This window comes from Perognathus longimembris, chromosome 20, assembly GCF_023159225.1.
Source record: "Perognathus longimembris pacificus isolate PPM17 chromosome 20, ASM2315922v1, whole genome shotgun sequence".
NCBI classification, from domain to species: Eukaryota; Metazoa; Chordata; class Mammalia; order Rodentia; family Heteromyidae; genus Perognathus; species Perognathus longimembris.
Window position 1 is genome coordinate 6,557,687 of NC_063180.1, and position 21,696 is coordinate 6,579,382.

The following is a 21,696-nucleotide window of genomic DNA, read 5'->3' on the forward strand; positions in this document are numbered from 1 at the left end:
CTAATTCTGAACTACTAAATGCAAAAAAAAAGGAATATTCTCTAGAAGAAAATTATCATAAGAGATTATTGTTCAATGTAATTGAAGACCAAAAAGATGTGTGTTCTAAGCCCCTAAAGCGAAATAATGCTGGTGGAGATTCCCAATCAGGGTCCCACCTCATCCAACTTGGCAGGCTGGGGGGAAGGACAGGGGTAAGCAGAGGTGGCAGCCAAGTGCCTGTCACTGAATCACTCCTGGAATCACCACCCTTGGGACTCCTGGCATCAAAGAAACTTTGGATTGTTGAAGCCACATAGTCTTTGTTTAAGCCACAAGCCCAACAGTTGTTGGGTTTATTTTTCCTTGTACATTCCAGAACATCTTTGCTCTTAAGAAACTTAAAGTCCAAAGATTCAGATAATTTAGCAAGTAAATGATGACAGTACAGGGTATCAAATTCTATGGCAAAGGTATTCCAGGGTGCCTAGAAGTTCAGAAAACTTCCTGGGGAAGCAGTATGTGAACTGAAAGGGCTAACAAAGGAGAGGAAATGTAACAGAAAGAAAAAGAATTCGTGACAGTGTGAATAATTTAATGTTACTATTAACAGGCCTAGCCAAAAATGTATTTTTTCTTAGCCCAGGCTGGGCTTGAACTTGCAATCCTCCCGTCTCAGCCTCCCCAGTGATGGGATTACTAGGTAGACTATCACTGCAGCCAACCAATAAGTGCATTAAAAAATGTTTTTTAAATATAAAAGTATCCTTCTCATCAACAATTTATTCTGAAAAGTTTCAAACATCCAGAAATCTTTTCAAAGTGAACCTATATAAACCTACTGCCTGGCTTCTACAATTAACACAATGAATATTTCACTCCATGCCTTCATCTGTCACTTGTCCATCAACATACATCTTTTTTTTTTTTTTTTTTGCATTTCAGTGTGGACTACAATAGCAGTACACTTTATCCCTAACTTCGCTACACCCACCCACCCTGTCAAAACACAGTTTTACTTCCTTCATTGACTTTGAGGACAACTTCAGAACTATCTCTAAGGGGCTGGGACCATTTGAGAGCTAGCAGTCTTTCACAGTGGACTTCAGAGAATCCCAACAGGCTCCTGCTATGGACTGAATTGTGTTCCCATCCCCTTGATTTATGCCCCACATGACTGTGGGGAGTACCTGTAAGGAAGGGACCATTGTAAAAAGATGTCATAAGTGCAGAGTCCTGAACTTACAGAACTGGTGTGCATGTTACTGTGCAATGGCATGTTACTCTGCCCAGTGGAGGAAAAACACAGAACGGGAAGGAGGGCCATTTGTAAGTACTTCCCATTGGTTACTTCAGTTATCTACCTGAACATTCATGCTATCTGAGGTTCACAGTATCTCATGTGGTGCCATACATGCTAGACTATAAAGGAAGGAGGACAACAAGAAAAATTAGGGCCTACTTACAAAAGCTCTATCTTAACCGACCCCAGTAAGAATGAAAATCAACATAAAACCAAATAAACACAATGCTGAGGAGGATGCAGGTGGGAACCCTCATAGACTATCAGTGGGAATGTAGACTAGTGCAACTGCAGAAACCAATATGGAGGGTCCTCAAGAAACTAAAAATAAGCTGGGAGCTGGTGGCTCACGCCTGTAATCCTAGCTACTCAAGAGGCTCAGATCTGAGGATCTCAGTTCAAAAGTCCATGAGACTCTTATCTCCAATTAACCACCAGAAAACCAGAAGTGGCACTGTGGCTCAAGTGGTAGAGTGCTAGCCTGAGCTGAAGAATTCAAGGACAGCATCCAGGCCCCAAGTTCAACCATCACGACCAACTATATATATGAATGATAGCATCCCACAGGCTCTTTCTACAACACTTGAGTACCAGGGGCTGGAAAGAGAGACCTGAATAAGAACAAAGAGGGCTCTTACATGTATATAATGTTACATGTATATTTGTACTATATATTGTACGGGCTAACCTGAGGAGAACCTGAGTGACTAAATATAAGTTTGTGTTAAAATTATAACAGCTTCTAAACCCTGATGATGATTCGATGCTAGAGGGCTGAACCCCCACCCGTGAGAGTAGTTCCTTGTAATTTGACATTTAAAAATATAAGGAGCCCTGTTCCCCTTTGGACCAAGGTAGCAACCATGGTAATGGACAATAAAAAAAAAAATGATCACAGTCACAGACTATAGAAATAACCATAATAGTAGTAGAAATGCCATAGTAACTGTTGGGTTGGTTTACTTATGATTGAGTACTGGATTGTTCTGGCCCACTCATGCTTGCTTAGTGGTACTGGGAAAACATGGTAAAACAATTGTTAAAATAAAGTTGGTACTAGGTCAGCCTAACCACAAAATTCTGCTTCTGTAAACAGCTTGCTTAAGCCATTTGTGACTTGCTCTACCCCCTGCACTAACCCCCTGCATCAGTGCTATGTGACTACCTGCTGTCAGTTCCTGATACCAAGGCCAGTTCCCGTTATCAAAGCCAAAATAGGTAACTGAAAGGGTATATAGCCAATAGAAATGGCGCAAGACTTGCTTGCTAAATGCCATCCAATCAAGTATCTGCCAAGTTGGAAATACCCTGCCCCTGTGTAATCGCAATAAAAACCCTGCCTATCTGAGGGTCAGGGCTCTCAGTCCAGATCCGCTGCGTCCGTGACGGTTGAGTCCAGGCTTGCAATAAAGACTCTCTTTGGTGGTCTTTGGAGACCCAAAACCTGGGCAGAACAATATGTATACTATATACTATATGTATACTATACATTTACATACACACACACACACACACACACACACACACACACACATACACACAACATGGAGTTAACAAGGAAAAATACTCAGCGTAGCTGGGCACCCATAGCTCAGGCCTGTAATTCTAGCTACTCAGAAAGCTGAGATCTGAGGATTATGATTCAAAGCCATTCAAAGCCAGACTGGGAAGGAAAGTCTGTGAGAGTCTTATCTCCAATTAACCACCAGTGGTGCTGTAGATCAAAGTGGCAGACTTCTACCCTTAAGTGAAAAAAAAAGCTCAGGGACAACACCCAAAGCCCTGAGTTCAAGCCCCACAACTAACCAAAAAAAAAAGGGGGGGGGAACAAAAATACTCAGCTACAAAGAAAATGGAAATCAGGTTATCTATAGGAAAATAGAACTGGAGGATCCTCATGTTGAACAAGATAAGCCAAGCTCAAAAGGCCAAATATTAGTTGGGCATCAGTGGCTCACCCTATAATTCTAGCTACTCCAGAGGCTGAAATCTGAGGATCACAGTTCAAAGCCAGCCCAGGAAGGAAAATCCCTGACCTTATCTCTAACCACCAGAAAGCCAAAAGTGGCACTTTTGTTCATAGTGGTAGAGTGCTAGCCTTGTGCAAAAAGAGCTCAGAGACAGCTCCTAGGCCCTGAGTTCAAGCCCCATAACCAACCGCCCCACCCCACCCCCAAAAAGGCCAATATTGGCCAGGTACCCATGGCTCTCACCTATAATCCTATCTACTCAGGAGGCTAAGATCTTAGGATCATGGTTCAAAGCCAACCTGAGCAGCAAAGTCCCCCTGAGACTCTTATCTCCAATAAACTACCACAAAGGAAATGGAAGGCTGAAAATGTAGCTTAGTCGTACAGTGTTTACCTGGCATGCATGAAGCCCTGGGTTCAATTCCTCAGTACCACATACACAGAAAAGATCAGAAGTGGTGCTGTGGCTCAAGTGGTAGAGTGCTAGCTCAAGAACAATATCCAAGCCCTGAGTTCAAGCCCCAGGACTGGCAAAAAAAAAAAAAAAAAAAAAAAAAAAGAATGAAGATGTGCTAGCCTTGAGCAAAAAGAAGCCTGGGACAGTGCTCAGGCCCTGAGTCCCAAGCCCCAGCACTGGCCAAAAAAGAAGATCTTTATATCAACCTAGGACATAATCAGGATTAATCATTAAGTGAAAACAACAACAAAAGCTTAAGTTGCTGAAAGCCTACAATATGGTATTTGTTTAGAAAAAAGAATCTGTGTATGAGAACAGAGAGAATGATAACACCCACATTGCTGATACACAAACAGCTATGCCACTCCAAGTACACAGCTTCAACTTTCACCTCTCCATTTTATTTTCATTTTATAACAATGTGAATTGTAGGACCAATTTAATAAGGCCAAATAGAAGTTGGATTGTTTAAAACACATGTTACTAGAAATTTCCCATGAAGTCCTGAAGTGTGGGTTATAGGCTATCAAGATGTTTCCACTTAGGGTTTGGTCTGTTTTGAGGCACACCTGGGAGCTGTGGGAATGTGAAACCGCAGGTTCTCCACACCTGTGAACCAGAAACTACACATTAATGAAGCCCCTGTGGGAATCCTCCACAGGGCATTAAGCAGCTAAATTCCAAGGGAAATTCCAATTTTCATATCACTTGTGTTACAATCCAAATAAGGAACAATTCAATCTAAATTAGGGTCATGAAGGACCTCCCCCAACCCAGGAGGAGGAAAAAAGGAAATAGTTTAAAGTAAAATTCAATTACTTTATTGACAGAGTAAGATGCTGTTTTCAGTGGATAGTCAACAAAGGATCTTCTCATTTCTTACCATCTAACACCAAACTAGTAAAAACTTGTAACAAAGCTGGGTGAATCCCAGCTACTCAGAAGGCTGAGATCTCAGGATAGCCATTCAAAGCCAGCCAGGGCAGGAAAGTGCGTAAGACTCTTATCTCCAATTAACCACCAGGAAACCAGAAGTGGCATTATGGAAGAGTAGGGAAGGCACCCAAGCCCAGAGTTCAAGCCCCACAACTGACCAAAATAAATAAATATTGCCAGGCAAAGCTCGGTGCCTGTGGGTCACACCTGTAATCCTAGCTACTCAGAAGGCTGAAATCTTCACAATCATGGTTTGATGCCAGACAGAAAAATCCCTGAGACTCTTATCTCCAATTAACCACTCAAAAAATGGAAGTGGCACTAGCCTTGAGCACAAAGAGGCTCAGAAACAGCGTCCAGACCCTGAGTTCAAGCACAACACCTGACAAAGAAAAAGAGGAAGAGGAGAAGGAATTGTCTAAATTTCATTTTTTGGTAGTTTTATGCGAAAATTAGATCTGTGAAACAATTCAAATAGCATTACTGTCTGCGGGCTTGAATAAAGTTGTTCCAGTTATTTCTGTACCGTAACACTTCTTTAAATGTTCCTCCAACTAAACCCTGGATTCACAAAAAACAAAATCCTATAAATCAAAACATAGAAACTGTGAAGTCTCTTATCAAAAGCACATTGGAAAAGTGTTGTGACACAAGTCTATAATCCCAGAATTCTGGAGGCTGAGGCAGAGGGATCAGGAATTCAAGGTCAGACTAGGGTAGTGAAACTCTTGTCAAAAACAATTTAAACAAACATGGTATTTCAACAACCTGAGAACAAGCACTCACCTTCCACTTGGTACTTATATGAACATGCTATTCCTTCTACCAGGACTGTCTCTTGTCTTGTCCTCCGAAAACCAGTTGCACCGTCTCACGCCTACAATCCTAGCTACTCAGGAGGCTGAGATCTGAGGATCATGGTTCAAAGACAACCCAGGCAGGAAAATCCATGAGATTCTTATCTCCAGTTAACCTCCAGAAAACCAGAAGTGGCACTTTGGCTCAAAGTGATAGAGCACTAGCCTTGAGCTGAAGAGCTCAGAGACAGCACCCAAGCCCAGAGATCAAGCCCCACAACCAACAACAACAAAAAAAGAAAGCCATTTGATTTGCAATTTTATAGTCAGCCGAAGTATTCCTCTACCACCATCCTAGACATGCCCCCATGGTGACCAACAGTGCCTACTGCTGCACCTGGAAAACTGATCATTTCCCAGACGTAAGGTCAGTCTTCCCCAGCAGCTTCAGCCACTCGGTCATCCGCCTGCCATAAGCACTGGCTACCAAGCGGGAGATACTCAATGCTGGATGGCTACAAAGCCAGAGCTGGACCACTCTCCCTTCCCAAGCAGCAGTGGGAAGCTGAGACTCAATCGCTCTCTTTCCTGTGGCCTGCCTTAGAAGTAACTACTGAATGGCAAAGCAAAAAGAAATATTGCAAGTAATTTGCAAGATCTGTTTGTTTTTTTCTTTTCCTTTTTGTTAGTCCTAGGGCTTACAGGGCTTGGGTGTTGTCCCTGAACTCAAGGTTATGCTCAAGGCCATCGCACTACCACTAAAGCCATAGCTCCATTTCTGGCTTTTTTGGTACCTAATTATAGAGACAGGAGTCTGACAGACTTTCATGTCCTGGCTGGCTATGAACAGAAAGCCTCCAATCTCAGCCTACTGAGTAGCTAGGATTACAGACATGAGCCACCAGTACCTGCTTTTTTTTTTTTTTTAATGTAGATGTTTTTTAAATAAAGTTTCTCCCAACATAATCCACCAGCATGGAATCTCTAGGATTTGCAAGCCTTTCAGAGGCTTACCAATTTATACAGACTCATTCTGAAACCCTCCTACCTGCAAAGCCAATCTTTCCATTGCTGAATTACCTATCCCAATGAAGTCCCAGGTAGAGATTTCAACATATTCCACAGATTCTACTACATCCTCTACTCAATAGTATAGTTAGCATGATATACTGAAACACAGTTTGCATAGCTCATCAGCCCAGCAGTCTGAGGTTCAGAGTCTATGCTGGCTCACTACATTTCAGCTCCAGCTCCATCCTCCATCCAACTTCCCATGCTACTATGGTAGGGGGGGATGTCTTTAAAAGTCTGTATGAAATACTGGAACTTGTTTCAAGGACACAGATCTTGGAAAAGAAGAGTACAAGGAAGGTAGGAAAACACATAGGCAACACAGAGCACAAGTCCTAAAACAATGACCTGGGAGAGTCACTTGTTATATACCCAAAAGAACCAAAAGTCAAAAAGCAAGGACTTGAGCAGCTATATGCATATCTGTGATCCTATCAGTATTATTCTCACTAGCCAAAAGGTGGAAAAAAAACATAAAGCCAATCAACATAAACAAAATATAGCCTCTAAGTACAACATAATTTTTGAACATTAAAAAGGAAAAAAAAGCAGGGCCCCAGTGTCTCACACCTGTAACCCTAACACTCAGGAGGCTGAGATCTGAGGATTGTGGTTCAAAGCCAGCCCAGGCACAAAGTCCATAGATTCTTACCTGAAATCAAACACTAAAAAGCCAGAAGTGGAGATGTGGCTCAAGTAGTGTTAGCCCTGAGAAAAAAAGTTCAGGGACAGAGCCCAGACCTTGAGTTCAAGCCCCATGCACTGGCACGCATATGCACGCACACACAGGCACACATGCGCACACACGCACGCACACGCACGCACACACACACACACACACACACACACACACACACATACCAGAGTAGCTCTCCTCAGTCAAATGAGGACATGCCTATCAAGGGAAGTTTTTCCTGAATTATCACTCAAAATTCTAGAAAATCTTAAAGAAACTCTGGCCTTGGAGCCAAGCAGATGCTGAAGCAGGATGAGATGCTGGTCCCTGAAGTAAGAAGACACAAGACAGGGAGATTTCCTCACCAAGTCCTGATTACACGCTGGGAGACTCAGGCCTGTAGGCCAGTGCTGTCTCCACATGGCTGGGCTGCTGAACTGCAAGGCAAAGACCTGATGAGCAAGAACAAGATCTTCTCTGTCCATGTCATAGGACAACTATAAACGTGCAGATGGGAAAGTACCAAAGACATTCTGAACACAAAAACAGCACAGAAGTAGTCTCCTGAATGGGGTCCTTTACAACCTACCTTTTCCATCACCCCAAAACAACATGTCATATTCATATTCTCTCTCTCTCTCTCTCTCTCTCTCTGAGAGAGCCACATCATGTTGCTCAGGCTGACCCTAAATTGCTAGGCTTAAGCAATCATCCTATCTCAGCATCCCCAGTAGCTAGGACTACAGGCTTGTACCACCCCTCTAGCTCAGTGGGCATTTTAGGATATACCTGTCCTAACTGTCTCCAATAGCTCCTGAAACTGCCCTAAAAGAAACAGTCTTCCTTCTCCTTCATTGCTGGGTCAGTGGGTAAAGTAGCCAGAACCATGCATTGCAGGTGCTCCTCCCAGCCATGGCTGGACAGGGCAGGGATGGAAGGGGCTACCTCCCTCCCAGGGAGGTGCCCAGTTGAACATCCTGGTGACTGAGGCACCACCGGAAGGGGAAGGCATCCACACACTCATTACTGAAACTCTCCATCCAACATGACCACATCCACTCCCTAAAATGACTAAGCCCCCTGTCCCCACCTCAGGAACACCAGCAAGGCCACCAAGTGATTTGGCAATTCTAAACACATTCCTTTTAAGCTATAGCTTTACTAGGGTATTCCCTAGGGACATCTTAAGCAGAAGCTATTTGGCCTCCCCTGTCATGCACCCAGATTAAGTGTTCTTCCCACTACCACTCCTGCTGAGTACTCCCTTAGTCTCTTCTCCATTGCAAAAGCTGTGTGGAGCAGATGTGGTTTTCCTGCCTGTCACATGTCCAGTAATGTTCTATCAGCTCCAGACCTGCTGGCCACCTCCGTCACTGAGGACTGCTTCTGGTGGCAGCCTTCCTCCTACCCCACCTCTGTCACCAATACAAATGTCCCAACCAAGAATGAAGTCTCTCTCACATCCTTGGCCTTCTCTTCTCCAAAAACCCTTTGCCTTCATTCCACCTACCACACCTGAACTTCACTATCTCCCAAAACAGTGTTCTCTAGGCCTCCAGTCTTCCTCTTCTGGCTCCCTCACTCCAATACTCACCACCACAATTTTCTGCCTTCTTCCACTTATAAGCCTTGGCCTCTGACATATATACCTTACCTCCCCTCCCCTCCTCTTCTCTTCCCCTCCTTCTCTCTCTCTCCCTCTCCTCCTCTCTCCTGAGCTCTACTATCACCCTCCCTGTTCAGTCCTCTCCACCACCCCCTGCTAATCCATCACCCCAAAAACATGATGTCATTGCCTTCAGAGACATCCTCAGTAGGGTGTTTTGTTTTGAAAGAGGGTCTTGTCATCCTTCAGTTGTACCCACTGCTCTACTTTCTACCACAACATAGGCAAGCAGATGTTGCCAGTAAGAAAAAGAAATCTGGTAAGCAGCTTCATGGAACCTCATCTTAAATGCCATTATGATCACAAACCAGGAACGGACACTTGCTCCATGCTCTAGAAATCTTAGCTACTCCCCCCTTTGCCTCCCCATGCCTGCTCTTGGCAGAGAACCTCAACACTGCTTCACAGAGGACCAGATTTCCAACACTTTCAGGGACAAACTGTCCAAACCATAATACACTGGTACTCAAACTTCCCAAACTTCAGTGTAGACATGATGACTTGGGAATCTTGTTCAAATGCACATTCACATTCAGCAGGTCAAGACTTCAGTCCAAGATTCTGAACCCACTCTGAGCAGCAGTGTCTTCCTCCTGCAACCTAACCTCATAGAAACTGTTCTTTCAAGGTCACCAATGAACATCATGTAACCAACACCAATGAAAAGAATCCTTTCTCTTCTCCTACCCCTCTTTCTCTGCACATAGCACCTATCAATTGTGATAAAATTTTGCCCATAAAGGGCAAGGCCCCCAGAGGCCAGTGCAAAAAAGCTTCTCTTGGAAATTCTGGTCCTAGAATAGATTCTACAGCCCCCATTCTTCTCCAGGGCTTCAAATTTCCCCAATCATCCTCTGCACCTGGTTTCTACCCATGCATGGTCTGCTTCAGAGATCAAGTTCACATGTAGGCAAGCCCATCTGTTCTAGTGACTTTACACATAGCTTCCAAACTGGTGAGCCCAGGCCCCTCAGCCTTCCTGCCACCTTTCCTCACTTGGCTATCTCACAAGAATCTCAAACTCAAGAGTCCCAAAATAAAACTCTTCACTCATTCCCCCTTAATATGTTTGTTCCCTCTCTATCTAACCACAGCAGGTGTACCTAGGAGAATCTAAGTCTTTACTAAAGCCAGAAAACATGGAGGTTACTTCCTATGCCTATTCCTAACCAATTCATCTAATTCTACTGATTGGGACTCCAAAATACCTTTCAAATCCATCCTCTTCTTCTGCCTTCTCTGCTACAGTCAAGTGTCAGTCACCAGCCAATGACCACTGGTAGTTCCTAACTCCTCAACCACCTTGGCCCTTCTTCAAACCCAAGGAAATTTTCTTAAAAATGCAAATGCCAATGTGCTTAAGGACTCTAGTGGCTCACTACAATGAAGTCTAAACCCTGCATTGACCATGACTTCTGCCCAGCCAGCCCAGCCTTTTTCTACTGCCATCACTAAGCCAACTGCTTCCCCTATGGGGTTCTTTTACCTCGTGATATTGCTGTTTTAGGAAGACCTAAAGTGAAAGAGAACAAAGTCTAGTCAAGAAACTGAAGAAAGACCTTCAGAGGTTGGAGCTAGTATGAGCAGACAAAAGAGATAAAATGGAGTTAGTAGATCATTTCAGACCCCCTAGGTCAAGCTTAAATATGCTCCATGGAGAGCACAGGAAAGCCAGAAGACATCACTAGGCCTTGTGTTGCAAAGATCACTCTGACAACAGAGTGGAAAACAGCCAGAAGGGCCAAGATCAGATGCCAGGCTAGAGACAATGGCAGTTAAGACAAGGGGCATGACAACATGTATGGGAAAAATCTGGTAGATTTTAGGGCCATTAGCAATTTAAAAATGGCAACAATTACCAAGTTAATATATATTTGAGATTTTTACAAAGGTTTCACATAGGTGGGCACTGGTGGCCTATGCCTGAAATCCTAGCTACAAGGGAAGCTGAGATCTTGAGAATAAAGGTTCAAAGCCAGCCTGGACAAGAAAGTCCCAGAGACTCTTCCCCACACCCTCACCCCACCCCCTGCCAATCCTGGGGCTTGAACTCAAGGCCTGAGCACTGTCCATGAGCTGCTTTTTGCTCAAGGGTAGCACTCTACCACTTGGGCCACAGCGCCACTGCCAGCTTTTTCTGTATATGTAGTGCTGAGGAATCGAACCCAGGGCTTCATGCATGCTAGCAAGCCCTTTATCCCTAGGCCACATTCCCAGCCTCCCCAGACTCTTATCTCTAATTAACCACCAAATAACTAGCTGTGGCTCAAAGTGCTAGCCTTGAGCAAAAAACAGCTCAGAGAAAGTGCTCAGGCCCAGAGTTTAAGCCCCACAGCCAACAACAAAACACACACAGAAAAAAGGAGGCTCAAGGGCTGGGAATATGGCCTAGTGGCAAGAGCGCTTGCCTCCTACACATGAAGCTCCAAATATATGGAAAATGGCCAGAAGGGGCACTGTGGCTCAGGTGGCAGAGTGCTAGCCTTGAGCAGGAAGGAGCCAGGGATGGTGCTCAGGCCCTGAGTCCAAGGCCCAGGACTGGCCAAAAAAAAAAAAAAAAAATCAGAAAAAAAGAGGCTCAAGATAAAAATATTACTAAAGGTGTCCTAAGGCTAAAATCCATTCCAAACAATAAGGCCAGTTAATCAACAATAGTTCCTGTAGAAAGTAGAGAGGTTATGGAAAGATAGGACAAAAGAAAAGAAGGATACTTGCTCTTAAATTAGAATACAGAAAGAGGAAAGCACCAAAGCAAAAAAGCAGAGGAAATGTAATTTTGTTGGTTCTTCAACTCTGCCTGAGGATGACTCCAGCAGGAAGAACAAAGGCCACTCCTACAATTCAATACCATAAGTAAGATCTTCTGATATGAACTTGCTTAAGAGAACAAAGAGAAAAAGGAGAGTGAGGAAGAGCTAGAGGTCAGAGACAAGAAACAGGCATGTAGGATGAATAAAGATCTAATACATCAGGGCCATAGAGGGGTAGAACTAAACAGTGCTGAAGATTTAAGCTGAGATTTTCACCCGTACTCTTCACTTGCAACCCCCCACCACACACACACACACACACACACACACACACACACACACACAAAAACACACACACATTAGGTGTCCAGGTGTCAGATGTCCATGGCTCATACCTATACTCCTAGTTACTCAGGAGGCTGAGATCTGAAGATCAAGATTTGAAGCCAATTAACCAGCAGAAACTGGTTGTAGGTATGACTCCAAGGGTAGAACACAGGCCTTGAGCAAAAATGATAAAAGCACAAGACCCTGATTACCAGCACCAAAACTCAAGAGAAAATTTGTTAGATGGACATGCTAGTTCGCCTCACTGTGACAACACTTGTATTATCTATACCTATCCCATAACTTCATGCTGGATATTGTAATTATATACAGCCAAGTTGATTTTAAAATGAAAACTATCAAAATTAAAAAGGACAATGTTCATTGCTCCACTATTCATGAGAGCCAAGATATGAAACAGCTCAGAAGCCAAACAGATGGATCAAGAAAATGTGATATATGTACAATAGAATTTTCAGGGAAATGGGTGGACCTAGAAAAAATTAAGTGAAATTGGACTGAGAGACAAATGGTGCATGTTCTCTCTCTTCTGTGGAAGTTAGACTTAATATACAAACATACAGGATAGCATATACAAGGTTATAATCATGAACACACAAAACAGATTGGCTTAAGGAATATATACTTAGGATCCAACTGTGCAACTCCTCTAAACAACCAATGAACTGTTTTAACAAAAGAAATACCAGGAAACTGAAACACGTTCAGGGGTAGAGAGGGCAACAGGAGGAGGGGGCACAGGAACAGAGGGAGGAAGGGTGAGCAAACAGTCATTATTTTCAATGTACATATGTAAAAAATGAACTATGGAATTTGAAGGTAGGATGGGATGGGGAAAGCAGGGGGAGAATTACGGAAGAGTGACATTGACCAAAATGCACTACTCATAACCTGATTTCAAGAATTGAAACCACTTTGTATCACTACTGAATAGTAATACTTTTTAAAAATTTGTTACATGAACACAGGATTTTCAGGGAATGAAATGAAGTGTGGAGGTCATTTAGCTAGAGGCCTTGGATTCCTAACTCTTTTCTTTTGCCAGTCCTGAGGCTTGAACTCAGGGCCTGGGCTCTGTTCCTGAGCCTCTCTGTGCTCAAGACCACTTGAGTCACAGCTCCACTTTCGGCTTTTTCTGCTTATGTAGTACTGAGGAGTCAAATCCAGGGCTTCCAGAATGCTAAGCAAGCACTCTACCACTAAGCCACATTCCCAGCCCCGGATTCCTAACTCTTCTTTCTACCTCTAGATCCTGAGGAAAATTGTATCCACTCACTAAAGAATTTCTAGGCAAATAAATACTACCTGAAAATTAAAAATAGCCTGGTAAACATGGTGCCACTGTTTCAAGCCTATATTCCTTGCTACTCATGAGGTTGAGATCTGAGGATCATAGTTGGAAGCCAGCCAGGGCAAGAAAGTCCATAACAATCTTATCTCCAATTAACCATCAGAAAAATGGAAGTGGTGCTGTGGCTCAAAACAGTAAAGCACTAGCCTTGAGGGAAAAAGCTCAGAGACAATCCCCAGGCACTGAGATCAAGCCCTACAACAGAAAGAAAGGAAGGTGGGAAGGGAGGAAGGGAGGGGAAGCTAATTTTTCCAAGAATGACAATAACCCCCAAATACCGGTCATTGGGTCCCTTCCCACAGAGTACCAAGTCTGGCCTGTGTGCTGGGACAATGACAGTGTGCTTGCATGACTAGATACCACACTATACAGTTTCCTTTTGTTACTTGTTTTTTGAGACAGGATCTCACTAAATTGCCCAGGCTGGCCTCAAATTTGCAATCTTCCTGGCTCTACCTCCCAAATACTAGGATTTCAGGTACTACCAGCGTTCCATAGTATTATCATATTAATTCTCTATCAGGTCACTAACTTGGGAGAAAGTTAGCTACTACTTTATAAAGTAGTGGTGTGGAGGGACTCATTTGATATAGAACTGAGGTCTTCAGCCAGTAAGTGTGCCATCTTGAAATCAGATCCTCCAGCCAAGACACATATTCAGATGACTGGAACTTCTGGAGACATTCTGAGTCAGAAGTAGCCACTCAACTTTTCCAGGATTCCAACTTCAGAAAACAACATGACCACGTACATCTTCCACCAAGGTGTCACTTAGAAGTAAATGGGGTCAGGTGCCAGTGGCTCAAGCCTGTAATCCTTCCTAGCTACTAAGATCTAAGGATCAAGGTTCAATGCCAGCCCAAAGCCAGCTCAAGCAGGAAAGTTTTTAAGACTCTTATCTCCAATTAATCACCAGAAAACCAGAAGTGGTGTTGTAGCTCAAGTGGTAGAGCACTAGCCTTGAGTTGAAGAGCTCAGGGACAGTGCTCAGGCCCAGAGTGCAAGCCCCAGGACTGACCAAAAAAAAAAGGAAATGGAGCTGGGCTGGGTATATAACTTAATGGGAGGATACTTACCTAGCATGGGTTCAAATACCTAGCACAAGAAAAAAAAGTAACTAGAGTCAGTGGCAAGTAAGACTCACTCTTGTGTTTTATCTTGAGACCAGTTATATTGAAACCTTTCAGGAGGCTCACCAATTGTTCCAATCCTATCTTAGGTTGTCATTCTGTCTCCAAATTGAGCTTATAAAAAATCTCCAGCCAGACACTGCTTGCTGGCTCATGCCTGTAATCCTAGCTGCTCAGGAGGTTGAGATCTGAGGATTCCAATTCAAAGCAGTCCAAGCAGGAAAATCTGTGAGACTCTTATCTTCAATTAACTACCAGAAAACCGAAAGTGGACCTGTGGCTCAAAGTAGTACAGTGCTAGCCTTGAGCAAAAAAGCCAGTGCCAAGGCCCTGAGTTCAGCCCCATGACCAACCAAAACAAGGGGGGGAGCTGGGAATGTTGCTTAGCAGTAGAGTGCTAGCCTAGAATGCATGAAGCCCTGGGTTCGATTCCTTAGCACCAAATTAAAAATACAAAAAAAAAAAAAAAACCTGGAGGTAGCACTGTGGCTCAAGTGGTAGAGAGCTAGCCTTGAACTAAAAGAAGCCAAGGACTGTGCTCAGACCCTGAGTTTACTCAAGCCCCAGGACTGGCCAAAAAAAAAAAAAAAATCAATGATGTTTCGGATTCCAAAAACTAGAAAAATGACAAAGAATTTAGTAACAAAATCCAGAGAGGTAGAGGATGGTTGAATGATGTACAAAGAATATATATCACCTTAATATGGTTTTTTTCTTTTTCTTATTTCACAATTTATTTTTTTTTATTTTTATTATCAAACTGATGTACAGAGAGGTTACAGTTTCATACGTTAGGCATTGGATACATTCCTTGTACTGTTTGTTACCTTGTCCCTCATTCCTCCCTCCCCCCTCCCCCAAGGTTTTTTTTCTTAAATAGTAGTAATATATTTTTTCAGCTCTCAGCTTCAAAACTGTTCATGGGGAGCCAAGCACCAGTGGCTTATGCCTATAATCCTAGCTACTGAGATCTGAGGGGTCACAGTATGAAGCCAGCTCGGGCAGGAAAATCTGTGAGCCTCTTATCTCCAATTAATCACAGAAAAATCCAGAAATGGAGCTATAGTTAAAGCAGTAGCAAAAGGAGTTCAGGACCGCACCCAGATTTCAAGGTCCGGGACCAGGGGAAAAGAATTGTTCACAGAGTATCAAGCAATCTTCAGTCAGGAACTTGTAAGAATTTCAAGGCAGCTGGGAGCTGGTGGCTTACACCTGTAGTTCTAGATACTCAGGAAGCTGAAATCTGAGGATCATGATTCAAAACAAGCCATGGCAAGAAAGCCCATCATACTCTTATCTCTAACCAACAGAAAACTGGAAGTAGTACTGTGGCTCAATGATACAGCACTAGCCTTAAGCAAAAATGAGCTCAGAGACAGTGCTCAGACCCCAAGTTCAGGCGCCACAACCAGCCAAAAAAAGGATTTCAGGGTGTCTGGGAATATGGCCTAGTGGTAAAGTGCTCGCCTCATATACATGAAGCCCTGGGTTCGATTCCTCAGCACCACATATATAGAAAAAAAAAAGCCAGGAGTGGTGCTGTGGCTCAAGTGGTTGAGTGCTAGCCTTGAGCAAAAAGAAAAAAAGAAAAAAAGGGACAGTGCTCAGGCCCTGAGTTCAAGCCCCAGGACTGGCAAAAAACAAACAGAAAAGGATTTCAGGGAATGAATTTCCAGCCATTCCACTTCTTCCAGTTTCTACTGACATCAGTAAAATATACTTTCTGTTTGAATGAAGTCTTCTTTTCCCATCTTTATAAGCCCTGGTCCCATTTTCTCAAAATATAACTAGTAACTTAGGGGCTGGGAATGTGGCTTAGCGGTAGAGTGCTTGCCTAGCATGCACAAAGCCCTGGGTTCGATTCCTCAGCACTACATAGACAGAAAAATCTAGAAGTGGTGCTGTGGCTCAAGAGGTAGAGTGCTAGCCTTGAGCTAAAAAAAGCCAGTGACAGTGATCAGGCCCTGAGTCAAAGCCCCAGGAGTGGCCAAAAAAAAAAAAAAAAACTATATATGTGTGTGTATATATATATATATATATATATATATATATATACACACACACACACACACTTAGGCTTGTACTTTTTCCACACAGAATCCTAGAAAAATATCTACTTTTCAGAGGCAGGAAACTTTTTTTTTTTTAATTAAATGGACTAAGAGTATAGCTCAGTGACGGAGTGTGTACTTTGCATGTGGTAAGGCCCTGGGTTCAATCCATAGTACCAAGAAAAGTACTTGGATGTGCTCAGAATAAGCAGACTAGCTAACACAACTGTAACTACATGCAGGGTTATATGTATATCCTTGGAGTCTTCCTACTCATGCTGGCCAGTTTTCCATTACTGTAACAAAGACCTTAGAAACTCATCTTAAAAAGAAAAAAGGGGCTGGGAATGTGGCTTAGTGGTAGAGTGTTGCCTAGCATGCATGAAGCCCTGGGTTTGATTCCTCAGCACATAAACAGAAAAAGCCAGAAGTGACACTGTGGCTCAAGTGGTAGAGTGCTAGCCTTGAGCAAAAGGAAGCCAGGGACAGTGCTCAGGCCCTGAGTTCAAGCCCCAGGACCAGGCAAAAGAGAAAGAAAGGGGGAGAGGGAGAGGGAGAGTGAGGGGGAGAGCCAGGGGGAGAGGGAGGGGGAGGGGGAGAGGGAGGGGGAGGGGGAGGGGGAGGGGGAGAAATAGAAAAGATTTTTGGTTCAGGATTTCAAGGTTCCAGTCCACAGCATGTTGCTTGGACCCTATAGGAAGGCAATGAATCCATTATGGTTGGAAGCGCTTGGAGAAGCTGCTCATGGCAAAATGGCCCAGAAATGGAGATAGTAAGAGGCAAATGTCCCAATGTCCACTTCAAGGGCAATCCCAGAGTCCTAATTCCTCACTTGTCTCCACCACATGTCAACAGAACCCCAGGATGGTGACCATGCCTTTGGGAGACAATTAGTCAAACCATAATACCATTCCCCACTACCACCAAAAAAAAAAAAAAAATCCTCAACATTTCCCATTTCATTTAATCCTCACATTCAGGATAACTATTATCATCTTTTCCAAGTTGTCCATACTGCAATTTAGGAAAACAATGTTTAAAATCTCATCACTAATAAAGTTCCAGAACCAAGCCAGGTATCGGTGATTCACATCTGAAATCCTAGCTACTCAGGAGGCTGAGATCTAAAGATCAAGGTTCCAAACCAGACCAAGAAGAAAAGTCTGTGAGACTTTTTTTGGGGGGGGGGGCCAGTCCTGGGCCTTGGATTCAGGGCCTGAGCACTGTCCCTGGCTTCTTCCTGCTCAAGGCTAGCACTCTGCCATCTGAGCCACAGCGCCCCTTCCGGCCGTTTTCCATATATGTGGTGCTGGGGAATCGAACCGAGAGCTTCATGTGTAGGAGGCAAGCACTCTTGCCACTAGGCCATATTCCCAGCCCCTTTGTGAGACTTTCATCTCCAATTAACCCAGCAAAATCTGGAAATCTAAGTATGACTCAATGGTAGAGCACCAGCCTTGAGAGAAAAAGGCCGCCGAGACTGTGTGGCCATTCATGTGGAGACAGTGTGGTACCTTTCATGATCACTCCATTTCTCAGAACTCCAATATTGTGTTTCTATCACTCGTACCTTAAAGAACACTACCTTGATTTGTTCTGAGGTTGACCTCCAAGAATCTTTCTGCGGTGCTTAGAACATGGATCATTTGCACATCTAAAAGATATGCTATCGCTCTTTTAATCAGCACTCAGTAGCCATCCCCCAAAGTGAAGAAACGAGGTTAGGAAACTAGGGCGCATCGACAAGCATTGAAGGCAAGTCATGGATAACTTAAAGCAAGCCTCGGCCAAGCCCCCTCCATCAACAATTCAGTCAGTTCGCCTGATCTGAGAACTCCCCACGAGACTCACCTGGCGACCACAGGAAAGCTCCCGTTTCGAGCACTCACCTGAGGGTGCGCACAAAGGGACGGCCCCCGGGACCCCAGCACGCGAGGACAGGGCAGAAAGACAGGGCCGGGCGGCGGGCGTGGAAGCGCCGCGGAGCTTCTAGAAGAAGCCACCTCCGCTAGCCCCCTGTAAGGCCAGACAGGCCGGCGAGTGCTATGCTGCTCGTTCGCGACGGGACCGACACGAACAGACCACAAACCAAAACACTTCCGGAACCCGAGGTCCGGGTCGCACGAGTTCGGTCCTAAGTTTAGCCGCGCTCGGTCGCTCCCATCCCGCCCGCGGCGGCCGCCGAGTGAGGAAGTGGACGGTCCTCGGGCGGGAGGCCCGGAAGGACAGGAAGGGGAAGCGGTGGCCATTGGTGGGAAAAGGAAGAGGCGACCGTGGAAAGGCTGGGGCGCCGCCCCATCTCCTCGGCCCCCGGCTCAGGACGCCCCTGCCCGCTCAGGGCTCCCCAGCGGGATCCCGAAGCGGGGGAGGGGGTGATGGCCGCCAACCCGGAGTCGCCTCCGCCCGCCCCTCGGAGCGACGCGCCCCGCGGCTGCCCGCCCGGACACAGCGGCGGGGACTCACTCGGCGGCGGGCAGCGGCGGCGCGCCCACTTCCCCGTCAACCCCGGCCCCACCCAGCCCGGAGGGGCCCCCTTCCCGCGCGACGCCCTCACCTGGGACCGGTCTCGCGCCGCCTCAGCCGAAAGCACCAGGCCGGCAGCTCTTAAATGCGCCCCGCCCACTCCTGGGGCCCGACCCAGGCCGTCCCCAGCCGATTTGTCATTGAGCAGCCCCAGCTCACTTCCACCCCCCGGCGCGCCCCCGACGTCGTCCAGGCAACCCCTCCTCTCGGGAGCGCGCCCTCCCGCCCTCGCCCTTCCTCCCCTAAAGGCCACGCCCATGTAAGCATCCCAAACCAATCCAAAGAGGGCCTTAAAAACCACGGGGGGGGGCGGAGAAAGAAGTTCGCCAATGAGGAGACGTCTCTGGCGGAGGGGCGGCCCCGACAGGCCAGCCCCGCCCACTTCCGAATCCCTTCAGTCCGAGGGAGCCACGCTGCACGTGACTGCTGCTGCAGTGGAAAAGCTTGGTACAGGTCTGGGGACGCCGGGCGTTGGCGGAGGAGCGGCGGTCCTTGTGTGGGATGTGGGCCAGGGCCAGGCCGGAGTAGTGAGAAGTAAAAGGGAAGGACTGACCTGGTTGACCAAAACCGAAGAAGGGGACGAAGTGCCCAAGTGTGCTTGCGCACGGGTGTGGCAGGGGTCTTGCAGCCCTGGACACCCGCAGTTTCCTCTGGGGCCGCCACCAGTGGCTTATCTAATGACGTCCATTAGCAGTAATAAAGTTACTTAACTTGTGCCTGGCCGTAACTTGACCCGGGACACTACTAGGTCTCAATCCTCATTGCCATGGCCTGAGGCGGAAAGTAGTGGGCGGGGGAGGGAAGATGGGAGGGGAAATTCCAGGAGAGAATGGGGGAGGGGTGACACTGTTCTAAAGGAACCGTACATTATCTGACTTATGTAACTGTAATCCTTCCGTATGTCACCTTTACAATACAATTTTTAAAAAGAGAAAGTAGTGGGCCACACTACCCCTCCCTCCTTCTAGGAATCCCAGGTTCATGTAATTTTCTATCCTTGACACTATCCAAATAGGGCTAGCTTTGGTTGATTTCCCTCCTTTCAGCTGAATGCTGAACCGCACACACCTACCTCTTTACAAAGCTCAAAGCCCGTGTCACAGTAAACAGTTTAAATGATTGCCATTAATCTCTTCTTCAATGTGATACAGCAGCTAGCACTGTGTAATTCTTACAAATTAGGATGCACAAGTATTTTCTCAAAGGCTTTGTGCTTTGATTACATTGCTACATATCAACAACTAATGGATTGTCACCTCCTGCCATCACATCCTTATAGGCCAGTAAGCCTGTACTGATGAGGGGGTGTGCTTTTTCTGCTCTGCGTAGGGGCTCTATCACTTGAGCCACACCTCCAGTTCTGTTCTGTTGGTTAATTACAGACAGAGTTGTAAGGATTTATCTCCCTTTAGCTAGGAACTTTGATCACAGTCTCCTTAGGTCAGACTCTAACCATGACCCACCAGTCCCCTGCTCTATACTGATAATTTTGTGTGGCCCATCAATTATTTTTTTTATTTTTTTTATTAATTGAACATAAATTTTTTACAAGGTGTTGTGCAAAGAGGGTGCAGTTACATAGTAGGGCAGTGTGTACATTTCTTGTGATATCTTACAACCTGTTTTTCCATCCCTTGTCTAGGTCAGGTAGACACATATGCAATATACAATGTATCAAGAACATATACAGTATTCACAGACTTGGTCTCTACTGTCTCTCCGTCTCCCTTTCTTAACAGTCATATATCAGGGAGATCATGCCCCTTTGTTTTCTGTGTTCTAGCCTTGTCTCACTCAACATTATTTGTTCAAGTTCTGACCATTTCCCTGCGAATAACAATATTTCACCATTCCTAATCGCTATGTAGTATTCCATTGTGTATAAGTACCATATTTTTTGGATCCATTCGTCTGTGGAGGGGAATCTGGGTTGTTTCCATATTTTGGCTATTGTGAATTGTGCTGCGATAAACATGGAAGTACAAATGTCTTTTTGATATCTTGGGTTTTGCTGTTTAGGATAGATGCCTAGGAGTGGTATGGCTGGGTCATAGGGTAGGTCTATATTGAGCTTTTTGAGAAACCTCCATACTGTTCTCCACAGTGGTTGTACTAATTTGCACTCCCACCAACAATGGAGAAGGGTTCCTCTTTCCCCACAGCCCCTCCAGCATTTGTTGTTTCCTGAGTTCAGAATATAGGCCATTCTAACTGGGGTGAGGTGGTATCTCAGGGTTGTTTTTATTTGCATTTCCTTTACTAGCAGGGATGTTGAGCATTTCCTCATGTGTTTCTTTGCCATTTTTATATCTTCTCTTGTGAAGTCTCTTTAGCTCTTTTGCCCATTTCCTAATAGGTTTATTGGGCTTGGAGGGGCTTAGTTTTTTGAGTTCTCTGTAGATGACAGATATCAGGCCTTTGTCTGTTGCTGTGCTGGTAAATATCCTTTCCCATATCGTTGGCTGTCTTTCTATTTTGGTGGCTATGACCTTAGCTGTGCAGAAACTTTTTAATTTGTAGTAGTCCCATTTGTCGAGTCTCTCCCCTATTTGTTGTGCCCCTGGGACTCTATTCAGGAAGTTTCTTCCTGTGCCTATAAGTTCTAGTGTCTTTCCTACTCTGTCCTTCAGTAGTTTCAAGGATTCAGGTCTGATGTTGAGGTCCTTGATCCATTTTGAGTTGATCTTG

The 21,696-nt window shown here is 45.1% G+C and overlaps 1 protein-coding gene across 1 annotated transcript in view; it reads right to left on the minus strand.

Annotated features, from left to right (window-relative positions):
• The window catches only part of Ralb (RAS like proto-oncogene B), a 40,926-nt gene extending 21,787 nt beyond the window's left edge, over positions 1 to 19,139 (minus strand). The window contains exon 1 of the mRNA XM_048369304.1: positions 19,040 to 19,139. The gene's annotated coding sequence lies outside the window, so the exon portion shown is untranslated. The remainder of the gene's footprint in view (positions 1 to 19,039) is intronic.
• Between the last annotated feature and the right edge of the window lie 2,557 nt (positions 19,140 to 21,696).